Here is a 25,899-nt window from a genome sequence, read left to right as displayed (position 1 = left end):
GTTTTTATTTATTTTTGAAGGAGAGAGAGAGACAGAGCATGAGTGGGGGCAAAGAGCAGAGAGAGAAGGAGACACAGAACCCGAAGCAGGCTCCAGGCTCTGAGCTGTCAGCACAGAGCCTGATGTGGGGCTCGAACTCACGAACTATGAGATCATGACCTGAGCCGAAGTTGGACACTTAACCTACTAAGCCACCCAGGCGCCCCTCAGGTCAGACTATTGTAAACCAATGCCAAAGAACTTGAGAAATTCTACAGGATTGAATTAGTAAATCATATTAGTAAGTCACACGCTGGATTAAATTATTAGGTTAATAGAAAAATAATTTCCAAGACACAATGACTCTCTAATAATCATAGAAGCATAGCTTTGGGGTTTTATTCCCTCTTACAGAGACCTCATGTTTATTTGGCATGCCAGACTGTAAGCTCCTTGGAAGAAGGATTTGTATCTTATTAACCTTTACATCCAGCCTATCTAACGTGGCAATCAGACTCCATACATGATATCTGTAAATTGATAATAACAAGTATTGAGCATCCTGTAGTTGAATGTTCAGTATATTTTGACAGATTATCACTGTATAAGCTCTTGAAGTGTTTCCAATCATGTTCTCACTTGGGCCACCACATACAAACAGAGCTGAGAGTAGCTCGCTTTCTTTTGGTAAATTTGCTCAGGATCTGTCCTGTCATGTGGCTAGTTTGCCAAATTGCTTTCACCACAGGATGTTAAAACACCACAATAAGCAACCAAACTATGTTAACCAGACTCCCCAAAGGCATATATCCCATGAAAACTGTAGGAGCAATGCAATTTCACAATAAGTATAACATCGTTTCAAAGTCTGTTGCCAGCAATTCTCAAAGGTGCCTTATGTGTGATCTCTTACAAATATCTGGAATTCTTTTTCTGTAGTTATCCTTGTGAGTTTTAGAATAACCCATTGGGATTTCAAAAAATATTTTTTTCTACTTGTTTATCTTCTTCATCTCCTTCACCCTTCCTCTTACTCCTCTCCCCCTCTCCTTTCACACTCTCCTTTTGATTTTCAGATACTGCAAATGATAGTGTAGTCGAGTTCCCATTTCTTCATATTTCATTTCCTCAAATGCTGGGCATCCAACATGTCTTATTCTAACCACTGTCAGCTAGATTTTTTTTTTAATTTTTTTAATGTTTATTCATTTCTTGAGAGAGAGAGAGAGAGAGAGAGAGAGAGAGAGAGGAGGGGCAGAGGGAGAGGGAGACACAGACTCTGAAGCAGGCTCCAGGCTGAGATGCCAGCACAGAGACCGACATGGGGCTCGAACTCACAGACCAGGAGACTCTGAGCCAAAGTCGGATGCTCTACTGACTGAGCCACCCATGTGCCCCCACTGTCAGCTAGATTATTAACCAGGTATTGATATAGAGGGAAAGGGAATATGTTTTAGAGTAAGTGTCTCCCTAAAGTGTATACATTAAGTCAATTGCCCTTGAATAGTTATACAGGGGATTATTCACAACAGTCCCCTTAAGGGGCTTTACTTACTTCAACAATACAGATGCTGCTAAAACCCTGGAACTTCTCCCTTGAAGTTTCCTTCAGGGCCTCTGGCACGTTTTATTGGAGAGACACTTGGATATATAAATGTGAGTACTTTTTATTCAAAAGTGGTACAGAAAATGGGCGGGACAAACTAGCTTTGTTAGGATCTCACCAAAAGTCAGAAGTTGTTTTTTTTTTTTTTTTTTTTTTATTCTTAAATATTCTTAAAGTGAAGCCTTCCTTCAAATAGAAATATGGTTGTGCTTAGGTGACCTTGCAGGAGTTTCCTTCTTGTGGTAGAAGGAGGGGTTTCCATATGCCTTAAGGAACCGAATGACTGAGGACAATCAGATTCACCTAAGAAGGAAGCTGTCTCTACAGTCCTTTTATGGCTTGAACATCTTCTAAGAGAGGACAGGAAATAAAGAGCATGGATCTTTTCCACTGGGAAGCCCCTCCCTAAGAGCACTCAGTTATGGTACTTGCAACAGATGACATGGAACAGTAACAGAGGACATGAGCCCCTCCCATCTACGATTTCCAGCTGCATCTCTTGGAAAAATGATGTGTTAGTGCATGACAGTTCACTGATCTTGGCAGAGCATGTCTGTTTTGTGCAGAACGGAGGCTCAGAAGTTCACGTGGAGTCTCGTTCACCTTCCTGTTCCCTCCTGTTCTTTCCTCTGGCCCACTATTCCTCATTCCAGCACCAGACAACATGCATTGTATGGAGACATTTGATAAGATAGAGGAAGGAATATATGGCCAACCTTAGCATACTGCCCACTTGTCCTCTCCCACAGATGCACTAAAAGAGGGAACAGGAGTTAGGACACCCCTTAGGATATTAGGATGTCAGATGAAATATCCAGAACACATTGACGTTCCTTCCGTCTTTCCTTCTCTCCAACGTATTTTTCAACAACTAAAATTGTGGGAACTATTATCTGGACTTTAATATAAAGTTACGTACTTTCCTACAGAAAATTTCTACAGTCCATCCTCATTTTCCCATCTTTTATTTATTATTTATATATATATTTTTGAGACAGGATGAGTCAGAGTGAGCCAGCATGAGCTGGGGAGGGTCAGAGAGAGAGGGAGACACAGAATCGGAAGCAGGCTCCAGGCTCTGAGCTGTCACCACAGAGCCCGATGCGGGGCTCAAACCCACCAACTGTGAGATCATGACCTGAGCCGAAGTCAGACGCTTAACTGAGCCACCCAGGTGCCCCTGGGAAAGATTTTCTGTAACAAAAATACACGATACAGGCAGCTGTGCTCTCTGTCTCTGGTAATGGTGTATTAGAGATGTGACACTTGGAGCAGAATGGTCATCTTGAGACCCATAGGGATAAGAGCTGTCATGCTGCAGATGGCAGAATAAGAAGAATAGAATCTGGATCTAGTGATGTGGCGTTGCTGCTTCATCACCCACCCCTGATATACCCTACCTTCAGACTTAACACATACATGACAATTTTTTTAAAGTCCCATTTGTCATGGCCTGAGCTGAAACCAAGAGGTGGATGCGTAACTGAGCCACCCCGTGTGGCTTCCCATGTCCCATTTGTTTTTTAAAGTCTCATTTGTTTTCTGATGAATTGCAACCTAAAGCATCCTAACAGTCGTCAAGACAATTCCACAAACACCCCCACTTTGCACTCATGAGCCCAGGAATCCATTTTCACGTACTACAGAAGGCTGATCATTACCTAAGGCCCTTAAACTCCTAAGGCTGCTTTACAAGAGGCTCAAGGAGTCCTCTGAAAATCTTCACTCACTGCTACAACGGAGATGGGATCTAGCAGTTTTAAGATATGGAAAGAAATTCCTCTACTGACTTCAGTTCTCTCTCTGCTTTCTGTTTTGGTCACTTTATTACAACATTGAAACTTATTTGTTTTCTGTAGCTTCTAAGAAGGCCAGATAGCAAAGTAGCTTAAAGAATGGGGTCTGGAGTCCAAAGATCTTTATTCAAATCTTATCCCCCTCTACTTTGTGCAAATTATAGGACATGTAACTGATAGGGCCACTGTTTCCTATCTGAATAGACATAAAAGAACCTCCTTCCGAAGGTTTTACATGGAACTTAGTAGCCCTGAATGCAGTCAGCTTATATTCAGGAAATCTTTAATTTTGCCTCTACAAGCTGACTGCCAATAGACAGACTTCAGGACAATCCAGATAGAGGACTAGAGGATTGGAAGGACTATTTCTGCATGGAAGTATACCTACTTATCTGGGGTCTCATTAAGATTTCTGAGCAGAACTCACATCTTTTGAAAAAGACAGGAGAAATAAGTTCTCCATCCAAAAGAAGGTGCTTGTGGAGGGCTTCTTCACCTTCGTATCGAAAAGGACACTACTGATGAGCCCCACCAAGCTGAGATGAGCAGGCAAATTGAGTACCACCCAGAAGCTCCCCTTAAGTGTGTGGGTTTAATGTCCTGTCTGCAAGGAATGGAAAGAGAACATTTTCATATACTTTGAGGAACTACGAGAAATATTGAAAGCACTGCCTTTTCACTTTGTCTTACCCACCCCCCTCCCTTTTTTTTTTTTTTTTCAGGTCAAATAGTTGCAGCACTGAAAATCCGACAGTCATCAGAAGAAATACAAAAGAGGACCTCTTCTCTCAAAATAAGCTTAAGCACCTTATACAGCGGCAGAGCTCACAAAAAATTAAGTAAATAATGGAGGAACACTAACACCGCTGTGCATTCAATACATGATTTAAGTCCTGGAACATTTCCAAGTGTTTATTTGCAAATATGTGCTTCTGGGTGTTCACATATCCAAATTCCAATTCTGCATAATTTAAATTCTAAACATTATATAGATAATGCAAAGTTTATACAAGGGATACTGAAAATCCATCTTCACAGCACTGACACTACATAAAGCAATATTTTCTGGTAATAATGTAAAAACCTTAAATTTTTAAATTGTTTCCTTTAAAAATAATTGCCAGGGTTAGCACGGCAAACGGTTTGACAAGGCAATAAAGCTTTGTGACTTTACAGCCCTGTGTTTCGTTTAAACAGTTACACCGTGACATTTGGTGACCATTAGGCACACTTAATCTGATAGATTCCCTGCCCTCTGTCCATTCCCACTCCAGACCCACCGACAGTAAAACAAACAAAAAAACCTTTCAGAACATTAGGACAAGTTTTGAACAAAGTTCCATTGTTTTCAGAGTCCTTATCTCACTTCTATTAAGGATTCAATAGTGCATTCCTGGAAGAGGCGATGGTGTTTAAGGGTTTATTCCAGAGGTAGGAGACAATCGTAAGTGGGGGGGAAAAAACCCACAGAAAAGTCAAATAGCACCTTTTGAATTCTCTTCGAGTAAATCCTAAAAATGTAGGCTATGCTAATTATTACTTGGCATGCAAGATCATTTGTACTTTATTAAGTCCCCTCTTTTCACTGGGGAGGAGACAGCTACATGTTTTGATATCTGCCTGTACCACAAGGTAGCCTTTGAGGAGTGCTGTGTTAAATAGAAGTACAAACCAGAGCCCATGTGTTTTCTGACCTTATAGGAATTTGATATGTAACTAAGCGTGGGCATGTGTTAAGTCATATTCTGGTCCAAATTAAGAACCTTGAATTAAACTGCTTCAGGAAGGATTTTTTTTTTTCCTACATGTGAAACTAACCTCAGACAAAACACTGGGGTCTTGCTCAGGAGAAAACTGCTAAAATATAGCACAGAAGCATTAAAAACACCCAATATTTGTCAAACAGATTTCACACAAGCTTCTCCATTGTAGGGCTGGGTAGTCCTGCCACTTTGGACCTTACCACTTATTTCTCTACAGGGTTTGATGTGGATGAATATAGGCTTTCTAGGATTTTTATGTGCCCCTTTATTTTTCTGATCATCTCTAAACCATGCCCTTAAAAGTAAGAGCCTTTGAGAATCTCTAGCAAGTTAAAATTTATCTTTTTCACCTATGTTCATTTTCCTCTAGAACACACCTATCTTACGGGTGTTTTTTTGTTGTTTTTCTATATAAAATAAAATGCAATCAGCCATTTTCAAATGCACAATAAACCCAGTTTACCCTAATAGAGTTATTATTACAAAGAGAAGCTTATCCATAGCATGTAGGTGGCTAATGAAGGAATGTACCTACAAGATATTTTGCCTGCTCAAGAATGCCAAGACCTCCAGTATTTTTTTTTCTCTAAATTCTCTGTTAAACTAATTCCGTGTGATAGGCAGATATGTCCTCCACATGCTGGTGAATTAAAATTCAGCTTTCAGTGAATAAGATTAATTGCCTCTTCAGACAAAGCTGGATTTGCGCTCCTATTAGAGAAAGGGGGGGGGGGGTGAAGCACGGGGCAGGGTGCCAGCTAGACCACAGTATTCAGTTACATGTGAAATGATTTGTAATTCTGAGTAATCACTTAGGACAAGCCCTTGCACCATTTTATCTATACATGACTCTAGGCCAAAGTCAATACTCATAGTAAAATAATGAGATGAAGCTAACTGAGCCCTTTTATTAATGCTCCAAGGAGCAAATCTGATGCTTGAGTTTCTCCCATTGAAAGTATCCACTTCTTCCTAAAAAATGAACAAGTGGGTCAGGATGCCCAGTAGCGGCCAGGGTACCGGCTTCAGCAAAAATCATAAATAACCAACCCTTCCTGCCTTCCCACTTTCTGTTTGTACGCTAGGCTTTACCCGGCTGCAGGTGAAAACACATGAATTTTGCATTACCTCTAGGCTCATTAAAGAGATCTGGCTCTCTCCTAATAGCTTCCCCTCATTTAGGGGGAGACACACACACACACACACACACACACACACACACCCATCATGAACCTTAAGAGAAACAATGCATAGTACTTTTGCTTTCTCTTCTTCATCACTCTTATAAAGAAAATCAACTGTTCTAGCAAATGCACAGCTTGGTGACAGAGTCAGCATGCAACTGTGAGGAAAATGAGATGGGTAACCAGCTGTCCCAGTTTCCTGGGAATGGGGTTTGAGAAGGGAAAGGGGAAGGAAGGGTATAGGGAAATCTTGCTTTTAACCCTCAGTGTTGTTTTCCCCACGTTACCACCAGTCCTGTGACCAATCTTGCAAATAGGTATTAGCTTTAAATGGCTCCCTAAGTAGGGATCAATGTATTACTCTTCTCCATGCTGGTTGAAGGCCTAAAGATCCACTAGGAAAACTTAAAAAAACAATATATTATCCTTAATGTCATTTTCTACAACTTGGAGAAACAAACTAACTTATGTGGTGAGTAAAATTGTCTTTTATTAGAAAAATCCCACAGAATATTTCCACTTATCACCTAAAAACACATCCAAACTTTTAGTTATTAAGGCAAAATCTCCATATACATGTACTCCAATATAAGACAACATACATATACTAGAAGGACATCCACATACCTGTATTCAAATTTCAGAGGGGTCTTCTATTGGCTAAGTGACTCTTCCAAGTCTCTTGATATCTCTGACCACAGCCTCCTCATCTGCAAAGAGAGGACCACACATTTACCGGCAAATTGTAACGAGTAAAGCTTAGTTCAATATCAAGTTCATAAATATGATTACCCACCTCTCTCCATCCCCTGGATTATTCTTATTATGAGGGGTGTAAACCATTGATATAAATGGATCGTATAGAGATTTCAATCAAATGACTCCTAGTATTTCTCTAATGAGAGCTTTTGGTTGGTGACCAAAATAGCTTTTTTCTGAATTTCACTTCCATTGGTGTGTTCATTTGTAGATATGCCAGCAAACATGAAACTTCCCTTTAAAAAGCTTGGTCACCGGGTTGCCTGGGTGGTTCACTCAGTTAAGTGTCCGACTTTGGCTCATGTCAGGATCTCATGGTTCAGAGCCTAAACCCTGCGTCAGATTCTGTCTCCCTCTCTCTCTGCCCCTCCCCCGCTCAGGTTCTGCCTCTCTCTCTCTCTCAAAAATAAATACACATTTAAAAAAATTTTTAAAAAGAAAAAAGCTTAGTCACAAACCAGTCATGGGAAATTGCTAAAAGGTCCAGGTCCCTACGTACTGAGTACATACCGAGTGCATATTAACTTCATTTTTCTCAGCCTTAGCTTGGTTTTCTCACACAACCTGAACTTGGAATGGTAGTTTTTTAATGGAGATTTCAGGACGCACAGTTCCTACGACTATACAGGTTGCATGTCCTTGGAGAAACTTTCAGTCTAATGAGGACTCAAGGTATGCAACACACACATCCACATGAACAAACTCATGTTTGGCACATGATTGCCAAACATATAGGGAAAAGGACCTTTAGGTAGAAGACAAAACACACAGAAAGTCACCAACACTTAAGAAAGCTTGGCATTAGGATAGCCCGCAACTAGTCCGGTGTACGGGAGTGCAGAGAGTAAATGGAGGGAGGCGTAGAAAGAATGGAGAAGAGAAAGGAGAAGCCCCAGTCGGATGGTATTTATTGGCACTTCTAAAGTGTTTGTACCTGATCTGGAAGCCAGATCCTCTGCAATTTTAACATGACAAAGGATCACTTGGGGAACTTGTTAAAATACAATTGAGGTCCTGCCACCATCAGTTCTAATTCAGAAATCCTGGTGTGACTCCTGAGAATCTGCTTTCTAACAAGCTCTCCAGGTGATTCCAATGGAAGGTGATACAGAAAACTCAATTTGAGAAACATGGCTACAGGATATGGGGAGTCATTAGGGATTTATCAGAGGGGTAATATAATCAGATATATGACATAAGAAGATAAATAGTTCCTAGAGAATAAATTGGAGGACACCATAACTAGAAGGAGGTGCATAATCCAGTTGGGAAGCTTTTTCACTGGTGCAGGAGGGAAATTATGAGACACTGAACTGAGTACCATTAGATGAGAATATAAGGAAGAAGTATAAAGCTTTAGCAGGACATAGTGGCTTACTGTTTGGGAAGTGGAAGGAATCTAGCATGACTTCAGGTTTTCTGTTTTGTGTTCTGCTGATGATGATTATGTTGAAACAGCTTATATAAGAAGATGAGTAATCTGGGGGCATAGGAGTTACATTTTTCATATGTCACGTTTAATAAAATGGTTAATGTATGGGCTTTGGAGTCAGATAAGCTGGATTTAAAGCCTACCTCTGTCGCTTAACTTCTGTGTAACATGGACACGTTGCTTCACCTCTCAGATGTAAATGTAGGGGAAAAGTTCAGGGATTTTGATGAGTAAATCAGCTAATGTAAGAAAAGACTTTAGTACAATGCCTGAAAGTGATTAATAAATGCCAGTAATTTTTATTTTTAATGTTATTTTTAATGCCATCATCATTAGCTAGCTAAAGATATTCCATAGCCAGATGAAAATATCACACAGATGATTATTAAAACTTTATTACAGATAAGATCATCCGGAGAGAGAGAAACGAGAGAAACATTTGAAAAAACAAAGACTAATAGAGTCCAGGGGAATATAAATGCTTCAGTTGATAGATGAACTGGATGAAGCCGAGGAGTGATCACACAGAAAAAATAAACAGAAGATATTGTAGGTCAACGGTGTAGAGCAGCTTAAGGTAGAAGAAGTTATCAACAGTGTCGCATGTTTCAAATGGTCAGGAAAAATAAAAGTCAAAAAAAAAAAAAAGTCTGCTGTATTTGACAAATGGGAAAACACTGATGACCTTAATTAGAATGGTTTCAGGGCAATGGGGGCAAACTTCTTCCCTCAGCTCTGAAACAAAGGACATAAAGAAGTGTTCAGAATGCCAGAAACCGGAGGTGCAGAATATAAAAGATGAATGCGTTCCTGTCAGAGAACACCAAGTTTCTCTCAAAAATTAGGGGGAGATCTCTGGTGAAAGCAAAGTGGTGAAGTGGTGATGCTGGGAGGCAGGGTAGGCACTAGAGGGAGAGGGGAGAATTTGGAATAAGTAATGAGGGACAAGGGAGTTTACCAGGGACTGTAAAAGCCACCTGGCAGCACTGAGGCACGACTATCTTGTACACTTATTTGGTTTTCTCTTCTTCCAAAGCTTGGGTGGGTGGTAAGATCAGAGAAGATGGATTGTGGGTTTAATTTAAATTTTACAGAGCAGATGTGGTAGAAGCACAGGCAATAAAAAAGGTTGATGTTGGAGAAAATGGAGTTAAAGTAATAGACGGAGATTTAATAGAGAAGAGAGTGAAGGCAGAGGAAAGCTGATGTCTGAGAGCACACTGACAGGACTCGAGGGGGTGGGGGGCTCAGAACAGGCAGAGAAGAGCAAAAGAACAAGGAAAGTGGAAAGACAGAACTGGGGGATTCGAGTGTGAATCAGGGGCATATAATTTCAGAGGTGAAGTAGTCTCAGATGTTGATAAAATTGTGTGAATGGCCATGGAGAGGACTGACACGCAAACGTTTCATGACTGGCATAGAGAGGTCAAGCACTGTAGCCCCTTAGGCTGGAGCAGAGGATTGATGTTCCTTTACACAGGACCAGGGATTGGGACTGTGGAGAATTTTGGAGAAGTATCATGGGGGGGGGGGGGGGGCTGGCAGAGGGGTGGGAACATCGTGGCAGAAAGTGTTCAGCATCCAGTGTTTAACAGCCAGTGTATGCTGGGTGAACAGCAGTTCTACCACAATCTGGTGACTGAATAGAAAGATGAAGATCATTGGGGTAGAAGTTAAGGTGCTGATATATCTTCCACACAAATGTAGACATCCCCTAGGATGACGAATGGAATTGATGTGGAAAAATACCCAAGGTTGCTTCATTCTTCAGTGAGTGCAGACAAGTGCCCTAGTGATTGGTAGAAAACATCCATGAGGAAAAACTGAGAACAGTATAATCTAATGCATTGCAATCCAAAAAAAAAAAAAAAAAAAAAAAAAAAAAGACGGGAATTTCCAAATAACTGTAGAAAATCAATAATCTGGAAGCCACAACTTGAAATTTAGGAAGTTGACCTCTGGGCTGCTTAGAAATATCGGGAAACAGGAGAGACTATTCAAGGTATTGTTTTTGGTTTTGTTTTTACTTTTCCTTCCCCAGTGTGTAAATCCAAAGCTAAGGTTTACTTTCTGCCTCTCAGCTTGGATTAGCTGGCGATTGTTTATATCTGCTCTCATCTTCCCTTTTAACTCTTGGCCTCTGCTTATACAGGTAGATATTGTCATTATTGTCATTTTTCTTTGACATCCAAGTAAAGCAGGTTTATGAACCTGTTTATTTCACTGTCAATAGGAGACATTTTATTTTATTTTGTTAAGTTTATTTATTTTGAGAAAGAGAGCATGCGTGTGTGTGTGTGTGTGTGTGTGTGTGTGTGTGTGCGCATGCGTGCAAGCTGGGGAGGGGCAGAGAGAGAGGGAGAGAGAGAATCACAAGTAGGCTCCATGCTGTCAGCATAGAGCCTGATTTGGGGCTCAGTCTCCTGAACCGTGAGATCATGACCTGAGCCAAAATCAAGAGCCTGACACTTAACCAACTAAATCACCCAGGTGCCCCAGGAGACATTTTGTTTGCCTTTTGTCTAGAATGGGCCCATTTGAGCAGAGACTGTGCTGAGGTTTGGAAGTGATCATTGCAACCCTAAAATCCCAACCATGGATTGATCTCTCCCTTGCATTGTCCTTCTTTCTTCTCTTCCTCCCTATCATCCTAACTTTTTTGGGTTTTGTCTTTCTCTTTCATTATTTCCTCCTTGTTTCTCATTTAAATCTGACATCCTTCTTAGATCTCCAAACATACAATCTCTAAGAGAAGAAAGAAGCAAAGATAGACTCATAAATAAAACTCTACTTGTTTGAGCACCAGGGCATCTAAATCTATTTGAATAATTAATTTGCCTTTGTATCTTGTAACCCCAAATTTAGTTATCTGCTTCCGAAGTTTTGGCAATGGCCTCTGATAAATCCAATTGTCTCCCTTAGTTTCCCCCTGTAGAAAAATATCTACCATTTACTCCATCATTCTCCCAAAACCGTTAACAGATTTAATAATTTAAGCTACTCTGTTAAAAAGGAAATATAGTTTTAAAGTCAAAATAAAGCTGGTGTGACTGCAAGATTGGCATTATTAAAAGCATGTTATTTGAGTGTTTAAGATAGATGCTACACATAAGTGTTTAAAATAATTTAAAATGACTTTTTGTTGTAAATTAGAATATATAAACATTTAAATCCTATCTCCGAGTGAAGATTGACCTATTTGAAGGATTTTTCTCATTTAGCAAACGTCTTATTATCTACAACATAAAGATAAAAGGACGTATTTGTATTTAGGCTTATGCAAACCTAAAAATACATAGATTTGATGCACAGAAATGGACTTAGTAAAAAGGAGTCCTTTCTATGTTGAATAAAACAACAAATAATTCTTCATATTCACTGAACAATACGTTATTAGAAAAAGAGCATCTCAAGACCTATTGTGTCTTTTTCTTCTTCTTCCTCTTTGAGTAACTCAGGCAGGAAACCTCAACATTTTATTTGATTATTTAAGAGTTCCCTTTGGAGTGGAAGTAGATAGAGCTTGATATCACTATGTATAAATAAATAATTCGAAGGTTTCTATGTCCAGATAAAATTCACAATCAGATAAGTGGGTTTCATTTTATCTCTTGTTATTTTAGTGGTGGTAAGCCTAGTTTTTCCCTCCACTCAATGGCCTATACTCCTCCCAAGATCACTCCCTTGGGCTCTCCTGTGGCCTGAGGGATGTATTTAGGATCTCATCAGCCCTTTTAATCTGATTGCCATTCTGCATTTTAATCTTTGCTCCTCGGCCCTCATAAATTGGGAAGAACTGCATCATCTGCCCTCTCCCCCCACCTCCTACACCACACTCAGGCCACAGCAGCACAGGAGTTATAAATGCCAGATTATAGATCTGCTCCGTTATGAAAACGTGTGTGGTGACACTTCTCTTCTGACAGTCAACAATGTTAGAATCAGTAAACAACTTATAACTGTATATGTCATTTGATATCATGATGGTTGTTAGTGATGGCTGCATGCTTCATAAAAAAGGTAAATGGAATTCATCAGTTCAGTTCTTAAACTTTTTTTTTTTTTTTTTTTTAACAAATATTTGCTTATGACCTAAAGTATGCCAGGAATTAGGCTGGGCATTAAGAAACCAAAGATGAACAAACATGTTCCCTGCCTCCAAAAAAAAAAAAATCCTTCACAGTCAAGAGGCAGTCATATAAATAAGTTATTATAATAAAGTAAGACTAAAAATAAAGTATAAAATTCCATTACAGCACAGAGGATGAATGACTAATAAGACCGAGAAGGTCAGGAATAGTTAAGTTGGGTATCATACAGAGGACAATGTTTGAATAATCTTTGAAAGAGGAAGAGGAGAAAACAGAAGGAGGCCATTTTCAGCAAATGCACATATAAAAGAAGAAAAAAAAAGATGACGTAGTTACATCCATGTCAATAGTTTGGCATATATAGAACATAAGATGACAGTTGGCATATTGCTGAAATTGAACATTACAAAATCCTTTGGGGAAATAATGACATTTGTTTTCAGTATCAGGATTTCCTCAATTTAGTCAATCCCTGAAGTTTTGGGATAAAGCAGGAGGAGACAGGTGTGGCTCCCAGAATTGTAGAAAACCACATCAGATTCACGATGCCTTCCAGGAACAGATAATGGGATGATCGAAGCCCAGTTCAAAGGAGTGCTTTTGGCAACTAAGGAAAAGGTAAAGGTGACGTTTCTAAGACAAAATAAAATATATATTATTCTTGCATAGCCCTATCACAGCACTGAGCAGAATTTGTAGGAATATAGAGAATTGTGGTACCTAACAGAATTCATCACCAAAAACTATACCACAAGCAGAATCATTCTTTCAAAGATCCTCTTTTCTTATCACACCTTTATTCTCCTAGAGCATTCCCACTGTGACAATTCTTTGACCTCACAGAGAACTGCAATCCTTTATCCTTATTGCTTCATTTCTATTGACCAACCCCTCAGGAATTCACTTCCCTCCTTCAATAGCCCTTGTTCCAGAGTCTTCTTTATAATGACTCTTTTGCAAATACCCTCAAATCCCTGGGCTCTTTCTCCTTCCATCACATCCACTTTGCAAACCCCACTGATGAATCCAGCAATATGTTTCCTCTGGGCCAGCATCCACGGAGCTAAACACTGCCGGACAAAAATCTTACAACAGGGAAAGCTGTGATCGTGATTCACTGAGGGTCCCCAGCCCCAAATGTTCATTCAACATGGAGAGACTCGAGTGATCTCCCTGCTCACCACCACAGTGGCTATTCAAAACCTTGGCCATGTCCCACCTACTGTCCCACTTTGGTTCTAGCACATCACCGGCTTCGTGGTTCACTGCGAACACAGAAACCACATAGTACATTCCACATTACCTTCTCATTACCAAATCTACATCTGTGGTCATCACTCATCTTTCCTCTCACTACGAAGGAGGAGCTAACCTTTTTTTCAAAATTCTATCTGTTCAGTGTCTCAGGTAACCATACCCTTTCCTGGGGTGCCTGGGTGACTCAGTCTCAGTCAGTTAAGAGTCCACCTCTTGGTTTCAGCTCAGGTCATGGTCTCAGAGTCATGAGATTGAGCCCAGGGTTGGGCTCCATACTGAGCATAGAGCCTGCTTAAGATTCTCTCTCTCTCTCTGTCCCTCTCCCATTCACACCCTTCTCTCTCTCTCAAAAAAAAAAATCCCCTTTCCTATTTTTTCCACCTCTCTCTAATAGATGATCATTTTCATCAGCATTCACAGACTCTCTAATAGCTCTCACATTTAAAAAAAAAAAAAAAAGAATCAAAACAGAATGTTCCCTTGATCCCACATCTCCAATTAGTATATAATTTCTCAACTTCCCTTCAAACCCAAGTTCAACTCCACTTTCCCCAAGGCGGTCTTGCTTGTACCTCCACAATCCCAGCTCCCTTTCTGATCACCATCAGTGCATATCATCAAACCAGTTCCTGCCTTATTTAACCTTTATGCCACATTCAAACCCTTTCCCACCCTGTCCCTCCTGACATAGCCTCTTTGCTTCTGTGTTAATACACTTTCTGATCATATTTCTATTCCTTTGGTTCTTCCTTCTCAGACCCAAACAGAGCTTAAGGTGTGAGGACTTGTGTGCAAGTGGTTGATTTGAGAGATGATCCAAGGGACTTGGTAGAGGAAGATAAGTAAGGAATAGAAGTGTGTTATCAGGGTCAGCATAGTAGGCGAGAGGGGTAAAGAGATGAACTCCTCTGAGGCCTCCTGAGAGGTGTGCAGCATGCTTCCTCTTTTTTTTTTCTTTTTTTAAAAATATTTATTTATTTGGGGGGAGAGCACAAGTGGGGGAGGGGCAGACAGAGGGGGACAAAGGATCTGAAGTAGGTTCTGTGCTGACAGGCTGACTGCAGTGAGCCCAATGTGGGGGTCAAACTCACGAACTGCGAGATCGTGACCTGAGCCAAAGACAGACGCTCAACCAACTGAGCCACCCAGGTGCCCCTGGCATGCTTCCTCTTAATTGTCTGAATGACTTTGCTCTTCCTTCCTTCTTTACTATCACTTAATTTTTGTGGTCCTCAGGACTCAGTCCCCGGCTGTCTTTTCTCATCATTTTAAAGGGATGTTAATATCTCTTCCCAATAATCTCAGACATCCTTATGCTGCAAATGGCACCCAAGTGTCCACAACTCATAGATTTTTATCCACCACATAGATTGCAGTTCCAAATATAACTCTCTACATGGCCTCTCCATTTGGAGCTTTATCAGGCATCTCATATTAAGGATCCCCCAAATAATCTCTTGATTTTTCTCCAGTCCTGCCCCAAATCTTCTGCTTTACTTTCTCATAGCTTAATAAATGGAACTTCCATTCACTCCTTTACACACAATAGAAACTTGAGTCATTTGACTACCCCCTTCTTCTCCCTTCCTACGTCCAATCCATCACTAAATTCTACCAATTGTGCTGCCAATTTCTACTGAAAATTTTTCCACCCTTTATCATCTCATTCCGCATCTAGGCGATTACAAGAGTTTACTTCCATTTCTGTCTTCCTCCAATCCATTCTGGACATAGTAACCAGGATAATCTTTCAAAAACATGTATCAAATTGTATTACTCCTCTGCCCAAAGATTTTCATTGTCTTTATATTATCTTTAAGTTGGTAACAATTTGATTTTCTGGGGACCCATCCTGTTTTATGCCTGTTGTCCTAGCTTCATTGTCAGCAGGGTCCTCTTTCATTCTTCAAAGTATCCCATTTTGGCTGATAAATTATATGGTCACCCTACTCTTTTTAAAAAAAAAATTATTTTATTTTATTTGTTTTGTTTTGTTTTGTTTTGTTTCAGAGAGAGAGTGTGTATGCGTGAGCAGGAGAGAGGGGCAGAGGGGGAGACAGAGAGAAAGAGAGAGAGAGAGACTCTCAAGCAGGCTCCATGCCTGGCATGGAGCCTGACATGGGACTTGATCCCACAATGCTGGGATCATGACCTGAGCCAAAATCAAGAGTTGGATGCTCAACCAACTGAGCCACCCACGTGCCCCTGGTCACCCTACTCTTAAATACAAAATTCCCATATGACTTACTTCAATCTTATCTCATGTTATTTTACATTAGTCAACTTGAAGGCACCAACCATCTTCCACTTCAGAGTCCTTGTGCATGCTGTCACCTCTGAGAACAACACATTCCCTCTGAACCATCTGGCTGGCCAACTCCTCTTGCATCAAGAGTCCACTTAAGGCCACCTTCTAAAACAGGTATTTCTCAGTTTCACAACATAAACCATTTCTACCAGGACACTTACTTCTTCTGTGTCTTCTCCCCTTCACTCTTTGTGTAAATATAAATTCATTTGTACATTTATGTGTTAATACATATTTTCCCCACTATATAGTAAGTGTGAGGGCAAAAACATTGATCTGCCACTTAGTAATGTATACTCAAGCACAGTCGGGACCCCTTGTGGGTGTTCTTTAATATTGTTGAAAGAACCAAGAATGGGAGAGAGAAATGCCAGCCAAGGCCTTTTTAGTACACCCATTTTCTAAACCTGAATAAATACAGATTCTCTCATCACTCTGACCTACGAGAGCACAGTGAAGATGTTGAAAGAAAATGCCAACATAGGAGGTGCATGTACAATTTTCTAGTACTTTGTAAAAATGAATGCAGCCGTCTAAACACAATGGAGACCAATTCCACAGAAGCAATCGTTGGTAAAGAGGGGAGCTTTATTAGCTCTCTCAAAACAGGAAATTAAATGAAAGAATAACATACTTAATGAAAAATTCAGCTTAGAACAGAAATGCATTCATATGAGAATATATGCCAAATTTGTTCTCTCATTAAAGATCATAAACTGGTTAACATTTCAGAGCCAGAAGGACCATGGACATGAACTAGTTCAGTTCTGTCATCTTGCAGGGAAGGGAGTTGAGACCCAGGCAGCAGAGGTAAAATTAGCAAGTCCACAGTAATGAATGGTCTGCCATATTTCTGTATAATGAGACAGGTCTAGGGCAAATATACTTGTTATTTTCCTAGTGGCTAATTCAAAATCTCCTTAATATGTACCACTTTAGAAAATAAAATAAATTCATTCAATAAGAAGATAGTCTTTAGATAATCCTTTACATTAAAAACTGGGGTTGTATGGAAACCAGTTTGACAATAAATTTCATATTAAAAAAAAGAAAAAGAAAAAAAAAACAAAATAATTATTGATTAAAACAAAACAAAACAAAACAACTCTTCTCTATCCCATTGGCCTCCTATCATGAGGAGATTAAGATGCTGTGGTAAAAAAGAAAATACACATTCCGATTTATAGAACACAATTGCAAAGGTGAGTTATTAAATTACATTTCAGGGCATTCTTTTTAATGTAACAGAGTATCAGCTACTGCCATTTAACTAGTAAATTACTTTGTTTTATTTAACTAAGACTTGTTCTTAGGTTTCTCCTCTTTGATGGGTTTTATTTTTCACTCTATGAAGAGCATATCTCTATGTCAGTGATTTTGACAGTGAACTCATAAATCCCTTCCTAAGTTTTAAGCCTTCAAAACTGACACATATTTCACAGAAGGGTACCTGCTTTAAAGAATTTGGTTCTAGCACCAGATACTGGATACTTCCTTTACTATGTGAAAGTCACATATCCGTTTACAGAAAGCTCAGAAACCATTTGTTTTTCAAAACAAACAAAAAGAGTCACCCATCCATCTCCCCACCCTGAACACAAAAGGTCATACCTATTGTAAGAAGTGTGCCTTCCATGATGACCCACATCATTGCCTCCTAGCTGCAAGACGGGCTACAATGACAGGATTAACACAGGGCGTGTAACACTGCTCTATGCCAAGATAAACATCCCATTGTAACTTCTGAGAATGAGGAGCCAAACATTTTCCTTACAGACATTCTATGCCCTCAGAAATTCCTCCCTAAATTCTTCTGACCAAGTCCAGATTTGCTGGCTCAGAGATCTTACACACATAATGTTATTTGTCTGACTCTAGAATGTAAATAGGGTCTGCTGTTATGCTGTATCCTAGTTGTAATAAATATGAAAATTATTTTACATTTTTATATATGAATACTAAAGAATGCAAAGCATTTTTAGTATACATTAAAAGAGCATGATTTCTATTCAATGAAAACACAGAGCCTCAGTAATACAACAAATGAATGGAATGGAGAGATAGATATGGAAAAAATTATTTACTCATCAAGACTCTCCAGTACGTGACATTTTTCCAAGCTGGAAAACTTACCACGCAGAATATTCTCCACCCAGAAATGTAAGCCAGTATTTAGCAGTTATGTGAACAATGACTTTGAAGGCTGCGAAAAATCCCACGTGAGGTTTTCATTACAAAGACCTTATTTCATATACGTCAGGTCGAACTTAAAAATGGTAATTACATCTATAGAAGTTCAGGGCTTGGCTTTTATTCTTAGGTATTTTGGCTTCCTTATTTGGGGGGGGGGGTGCGGGGAGGGAGAGTGTCTAATGATGCCCTGGAAACAATTAAGTTAAAAAGAAACAGCTAAGAGTATTTGATCGTCCTTTGATGAAGTGTGAACACTAGGCCCCCTTCCCCCAAAGTAGAACTGGACTAAGCCAGCTCTGAGGGAAGGAAGGTTTAAGTAGAGGGAAAGGAAGGAACGCATTTGTTGTTGTTTCTTTATCTCAGGGAAGCTATTTCAAGTGATCACTGGTGGGAACTGCTGATAGTCAATCTCATATTTTCACTCCACATTTGACATCAATGTTGTCAATACGACATAATCGTCTCTGTCAAAAGCATCATTCATTTCCAAACTGCAGAGTTATTTACAGTCGTGTCTTCACTCAATGTAACACTACCACTCAACACTCAGCTGTCCCTTCGCTGTTTTAAGTAAATGTTTGAGCAGACTTTTAAAGAAGCTCTATTTTAGGTTAGGCTAACAACCTGAAAATGAACCCAAAGAAAAAAAACTTCTTCTCTTGTCCAAATACCATTTGGACAAATGGATAAAGTTTTTCACAAAAAAATGGCATTTCAAAATGAGTTCTGTTTGGTAAGAGACATGGTGCTGAAAAGTGACATTTATAATGACAGCAATATGGATCCCCAATAAAGAAGACGGGGTTGCATTTTGCTCTAATTATAACTTTTTTAGCTGTGTGTGTGCATTTTCTTAAGTTTGGAATCAATTATAATAATGTAGCTTTCCGTTAAGCACCTACTCTAAATCTCTGTTTACAAAAACATGGCCGATATGAGTCTTGGAACGCAACTAAATAGAAAATATTATGGGGAAAACTCAGTCTTATGCTTGTAAGCACCCAAATGAATAGCTATTTACTTCCTGGCTTCTGGGCACCCACCGTGGTGCCAGAAACTGTATAGCAGAGGAAATAACAATGGCAATATGAGAGAAACTAGGGCTATTGGAGATCAAACAGGGTTTTGAAAATAAATTTACTTGTTTCTTCCTTCTATTATTTCAGAGAAGGGATTTTAAGACTCTTGGTGTAACCAGAACTCCCTATTTCCAGGAGGTAACTACTCTGCCTTTTTATGGCAGGACATGATAATAGCTAAAAAGAGCTGGATGGGATTTTGAAAATTGGAAGCAGATTTAAAGCTAATTTGACAGACAAACAGAATTTTGGTGGTCTAATGACTTTCAGAAGCCATTTATCCATAGTGCCTTTCCTAAGAAAAGTATAATTATCCCTATCAACCTGTGGAGCTCCTTTCTCTTAATATAAAATGCATCAAGTATATAAACTAAAAAATAAATCAGGATTCTAACTACATTTTTGTCATCTGGACAAATTGAAACTGGGTGTCTTGTGAAACCAGTGCATTTTTTAAATAATAGTACCTCCTACTTACTGTGAGCCTACTGTGTGCCACTTTGTGTACATGATCTCATTTAGGTTTCCCTCCAGACCGTCCGTTTGTTGTCATAACCCCCATTTTACAGATTGGACAACTCAGATGGACAGAGGTCCAGGGATTTTTGTAAGGTTCTGTAGTTACTATTCCTGGTGGTGTAGCTCACATTTATTATCAACATACATACTGTGATTTTTCTCATGGGTTTTCTCTTTTTAAAAAAAATGTTAATGTTTATTTTTGAGAGGAAGAGGGAGGGAGAGAGAGACTGAGAGGGCACTAGCCGGGGAGGGGCAGAGAGAGAGAGGGAGGCACAGAATCGAAAGCAGGCTCCAGGCTCTGAGCTGCTAGCACAGAGCCTGACAAGGAGCTGGAACTCACGAACTGTGAGATCATGACCTGAGCTGAATGAAGTCAGACGCTCAACTGACTGAGCCACCCAGGCGCCCCATGGGTTTTCTCTTTTAATTCTCACAACAATCTGGAGGTAGGGACTATTAATATCCTCATTTTATAGCTGAAGAAACCAATAAAATCTTAGGCTTTCAACAACTTGTGCCGTACAACATCTTACTTAGCTAGTTCACGATTGGGCTGGGATCTGGACATAAGTTTTGTAGTCCAAAGCCAGCGCTTTTCTCATCCAGCCACACTCATCACCCCAAGACCAAAATCAGAATTTGAAGCCGTATCTTTTGTTTTCAATATGTGCACAAATTCCACTTTACCTCGCTGTCCTAACAAAAGTTTGAGAATGTCAAAATGCTTGCTTATTGTCTTCATTTCCCTTTTTGTAATTTGCTTTTATCTCCCTCTTCATCCCATGCTTATGCAAGCCTATCCAGGACTCCTTGACTGTCCATTTCATGAAAATCTTTCCTTTTACTTTATCACGTGGTGTCTGGGGCAAATGCTAATGTTTGTTTTTCATTGTATTGTGTTTTGCCCTATTTTCCTATAGCATGTCTCTTTTCCTATAGCTTTTCCTAAAGCATGTCTCTTACCAGGAGACCAGGCTCCTAACAATGTAGACTACCATAGTGCCATTTTCACCAGTTCATTTTGTATCTTGGTTTATTGGTTGGTGCCAAAGGACATCTTTCCTAGATATTCTCTGTATCTGGTTATTTTTAAGAGCCTTGCCCTCCCAATCTCTTTCACTGCTGAAGTCGATTGCATTGACTATCTTCTTTCCCCAACAACCCTTTGCCTTCTTCCCTCCCATTTTCCATGTGGGTTGTCTTTTCTATATTTTATTTTCTTTTCTATTTCCATATGTTCACTGATCCTACCACAGTCCCTTTTCCTCAATCCCCATCCATCATCATCCTGCTTTTCATGTGCCCCACGTCCACCATTTTCTTTCTCCCTCAAAATGAAAATATTTTAAGCCCCATTTCTGTTGCTATGTACACACAGTTAAGACAACCAAAAACAACATCTCTAGCTACAGAGCAACTCACACATAGTGATAGATGTGAGTTGGTTTTAATAAACACATCTTTTATCATGATTATTACTGTCTTCATGCTTGTCTATAATTATATGTGTTATGCTTCTGGTTCACCTTCCTACTTCTTATTTCCTTGATTAACATTATAAAAATAAAAACTCAAGTTAATAATCACTAGTTATTGAATTGTCACCTCCTCACTCTACTTATTGACAATAATTTGGAAATAGCAAACATCTCGTCTGATTATTAGGCCATCCATTTACCATGACCTGGGACCACTTCTAAGTGATTAACGATGTGTGAGTTTGCTGCAATATTAAAAAGATCAACCTGAACCTTAACTCAAAGCATAACGACATCTTTAGAGTCTTAGAACAATTTTGCTCGTTGGTGTTTTTTTGTTTGCTTGTTTCTATATGCCTACAATGAAATAAGTAAATCTCTCTCATTTCTTAATTTTGAAAAAAGTAGCGTTAATTTATATAAAATTCAGTATCTATAGTTATTATGAGGATCTGTATGTCTTTTGAAATTTGTTAGCCAGTGATGAACAGTCTGGGTTAAACACACACACACACACACACCCACACACCCACACACCCCCCACCACACACACACACACACACACACACACACACACACACACACACTTCTATAATTCCAAATGAGAAAAATGAAAGAATTCCTTTGGGAACATTTTACTTCTAGGTATTACACCTCTATGGGATATTTCAGATTCCTTCTTGAGTTATCTTTCTCATTTCAGTAGTAATTTACAGTCTTCAATGTCTTTTTTAAAACTTATTTTGTCTTACTTATTTCCTAAAACGTAGCTAGGGCAAACAATGCTAGAAGTGGACTGATATTAGGATATTAAATGGTTTTCCAAGGTCATGTACTAATCTGGGGCTTAAACCCAGGTCTTCTGAGTCCTACCTCATGATTCTTTCTATGCTACCATGCTTATCTAAATATTAGATCTGGGGCGCCTGGGTGGCTCAGTCGGTTAAGCGTCTGATTCGGCTCAGGTCATGATCTCACGGTTCGTGGGTTTGAGCACCGCATCGGGCTCTGTGCTGACAGCTCAGAGCCTGGAGCCTGTTTCAGATTCTGTGTCTCCCGCTCTCTCTGCCCCTCCCCCACTCATGCTCTGTCTCCCTCTGTCTCAAAAATAAACATTAAAAAAATTTTTTTTTAATAAATAAATAAATAAATAAATAAATATTAGATCAGATACATACCACCAAAAGTGGGAATTAAGCTTTAATTCTTTAAATAGAAAAGAAAAGGTTTCTAAAAAATATTTCATTATAATCTATTTGACCTGGTACGATGAAGGAAAAGAACATTTTTATTTTCTGGTTTCTAATTTCCAAAAATTCAAACCTGAAAAAGTGACATCATGAGAAAATTGAAACTTTAATCCAAAGGACACTTCAAAATCTTATAGTACTTTAAGGTTATAATTTTTTCCCATTAATTTGTACTGTTTGATAGAGATAGTGTCAGCTAAGAGATTTCCAAACAGGACACCAAAGCACCTTTTTCTTTTCTATATGGCATTACTCTCTAGCTGTGTCAATAAAAATACACCACAAAGTAATAAGATTCCCCCCCCAACTCAAAGCAGAAACATATTAAATACTTGCACATTCTGACACAAAAAGCTTTCAATTATGTGAGAGTACTTTAATTTTTCTAAGTAAGGGCTTCTTCTTTCCATTAAAATAATGGTTGCAAATATTTTGAAAATTTAGTTACTATGCTTTCAGATGAAATATTTATTTTATTTTTTTAGTGCTTATTTATTTATTTTGAGAGAGAGAGAGAGAGCGCATGCATACACACAGGAGAGGGGAAAGGGCAGGGGCGGAGAGAGAGGCAGAGAATTCTAAGCAGGTTCCACACTGTCAGTGCAGAACCCATCCTGGAGATCGACCTCAGGAACCGTGAGATGATGATCTGAGCCGAAATCGGATGCTTAACTGACTGAGCCACCCAGGCTCCCCTGAAATATTTATTTTATAGATATGTGCGGTAATAATCATTTCCACTTTGAAAAGCCAAGATCACAAATACATTACATGTTTTATTTTTCCAAATGGCCATAGGTGTTGAGTGAAGAAGATGACGAAGGTGGAGGCAAAACGAGTCATAAAAAAGAGGAGAAAAGCTAACCCAAGTAGAGGTGTGTCTGGGGGTATATTAATTTCCAACTGGTAGTTACTAAAATGCCACAGACATGGTGGCTTAAAACAGCACAAATTTATTATCTTACACGGCAGGTGGTCAGAAATTTGAAACGGGTCTTATGGGGCTAAAATCAACATGTCAGAGAGCTGTGTTCCCATGGAAGCTCCAGTGGAGAAACCATTCCTTGCCTTGCCTGGCTTCTAGGAACTGCCTGCATTCCTTGGCTTATGGCCACATCACCCCAACCTCTGCTTCCATTGTTATCTCCTCTGACTCTAACCCCCCTGCCTCCCATTTATAAGGACCTTTATGATTGTGACGGATCCATGCTGATAATCTAGGATAGTCTTCCCATCTCAAGGCCTTTAACTTAATCACATCCATAAAGTCTCTTTGCCATGTAGGTTTGGGACGTTAGGACATGGACATCGTGGGAGGCCTTTCTGCTCATTGCAGTGTACATAAGACATTATAATGTTTGAATCAACATAGAGATAGGGACATACTTAAAAAATACTCTTATGTGGAATTGACTTCTTTAAACGGATATTGGGATCTGTGTAGGAAAAGCCTAATGCTATATGTTAGTTGTTTTTATTTTATTTTTTAAAATTTTGTTAATGTTTATTTATTTTTGACACACAGAGAGAGACAGAGCATGAGGGGGGAGGCGCAGAGAGAGGGAGACACAGAATCTGAAGCAGGCTTCAGGCTCCGAGCTGTTAGCACAGAGCCCAACACGGGGCTCGAACTCACGGACCATGAGATCATGACCTGAGCCAAAGTCGGACGCTCAACCGACTGAGCCACCCAGGCTCCCCTATGTTAGTTGTTTTTAAAATCAGTTCATATTTGATTAGTAAAGCTAATACCTGAAAGAAGTCTTCCAAAGTGGAAGTGTGTGTTTCCCTTTATAGAGTAGCATGTAAAAATTTTAAATTGTGAGAAAAGTGTTTTAAGCCAATGGGTACTGTAGAATATGTTAATAAAATAAATTTTCCAATTAAAATTGGCATTTATGAGTCTCTGGCTAATGGCTACTACAAGATCAGCTGTGACACCATTAGTGACATAAGCAGTAAGGAAGGCAAGAGTACATGTTAAACTGGTTTCCAATCTAATGGTGTCCCAAAGAATCAGGAGTTAAGAAAATATGGTGCCACCAAAGTGAATTGAGGTAAGGCAAACAGCAGTTTTGCCTCTTATAAAACACTATTTCATCCTATGTTTTTAAAGTTACATTCAATATCACCTAGAAATTGGGCAACTTAAAATGACTTTTTAGGGGCGCCTGGGTGGCGCAGTCGGTTGGCGTCCGACTTCAGCCAGGTCACGATCTCGCGGTCCGTGAGTTCGAGCCCCGCGTCGGGCTCTGGGCTGATGGCTCAGAGCCTGGAGCCTGTTTCCGATTCTGTGTCTCCCTCTCTCTCTGCCCCTCCCCCGTTCATGCTCTGTCTCTCTCTGTCCCAAAAATAAATAAACGTTGAAAAAAAAAAATTAAAAAAAAAAATGACTTTTTAAAAAGAATTTGAATCAAATAACTTCACTGTTTAAAGACTTGAGGCAAAAATAACAGGATCATCATCAATCATCATCATCATCATCATTTTATTATTGTTTCACCCTAATTCTTAATTATGACTCTCTAGGAACTACCATATTTGTCTTTTTTGATAATTTTGTTCTTGAATATTTTAAATTTTGTCTTATCTCTATGTGTATGTCTGCTTGTTCTATTAATTGCACAGTACCTGCCTCACAATAAACATCGAATAAATTATATCATATGGCAAATAAATGAGCTAAGATTCTCTAAAATCCCCAACACAGTGCCTGACATGACATTCATTGAATAAATAATGGTTTATCAAGCTTTATAGATGTTGAAGAATGCCCTTACACTGGTCCTCTAAGTCCTTAGATACACATGATTGCCAAGAGTCAAAAGTACACCTTTTCACAAGATGCTATTAAAAGCTTCCATAGAATTTTGATTGCATAAAGGCCACAGTCTTGGGCCTACAAGAAAGAAAAGAGCATAGGAAGTCCCAGGGCTAGACTGAACTGGCCTAATTCAGTACTTTGGGATCTGGCAATGGCAACAGAGTATCATGGCCTTGTCATTAAACTCTGGAGACAGGTTTCATGGTTTCTGAATTGCGTAATAACACAGTTGCTTGCCAACTCCTATATGCAATCTTCCAGTGTTGTGCAATTATATCCTCTTGCACGGATGCCAACTATATGGCAGCTTAATTTTAATCATGTACATTTGGAATTGAGATGTGCTTCTAGGTTTACAAGAGATATTCTCTAGTGACA

General features: G+C 39.4%; 1 long non-coding RNA gene across 1 annotated transcript in view; it reads right to left on the bottom strand.

The window, feature by feature from the left end:
• LOC147580160 (uncharacterized) overlaps positions 1-25,899 on the bottom strand; it is a 183,034-nt gene that overhangs the window by 126,818 nt on the left and 30,317 nt on the right. The window contains exon 2 of the long non-coding RNA XR_015251891.1: positions 6,956-7,038. This is a non-coding gene — a long non-coding RNA (uncharacterized LOC147580160). The remainder of the gene's footprint in view (positions 1-6,955; positions 7,039-25,899) is intronic.

Source organism: Puma concolor, chromosome B3, assembly GCF_028749965.1.
Source record: "Puma concolor isolate L17-30 chromosome B3, mPumCon1.1.hap2, whole genome shotgun sequence".
In the NCBI taxonomy this organism is placed as follows: domain Eukaryota; kingdom Metazoa; phylum Chordata; class Mammalia; order Carnivora; family Felidae; genus Puma; species Puma concolor.
Note: the sequence above shows the minus strand (reverse complement) of the source record. Positions and strands in the feature narration are given on the sequence as shown.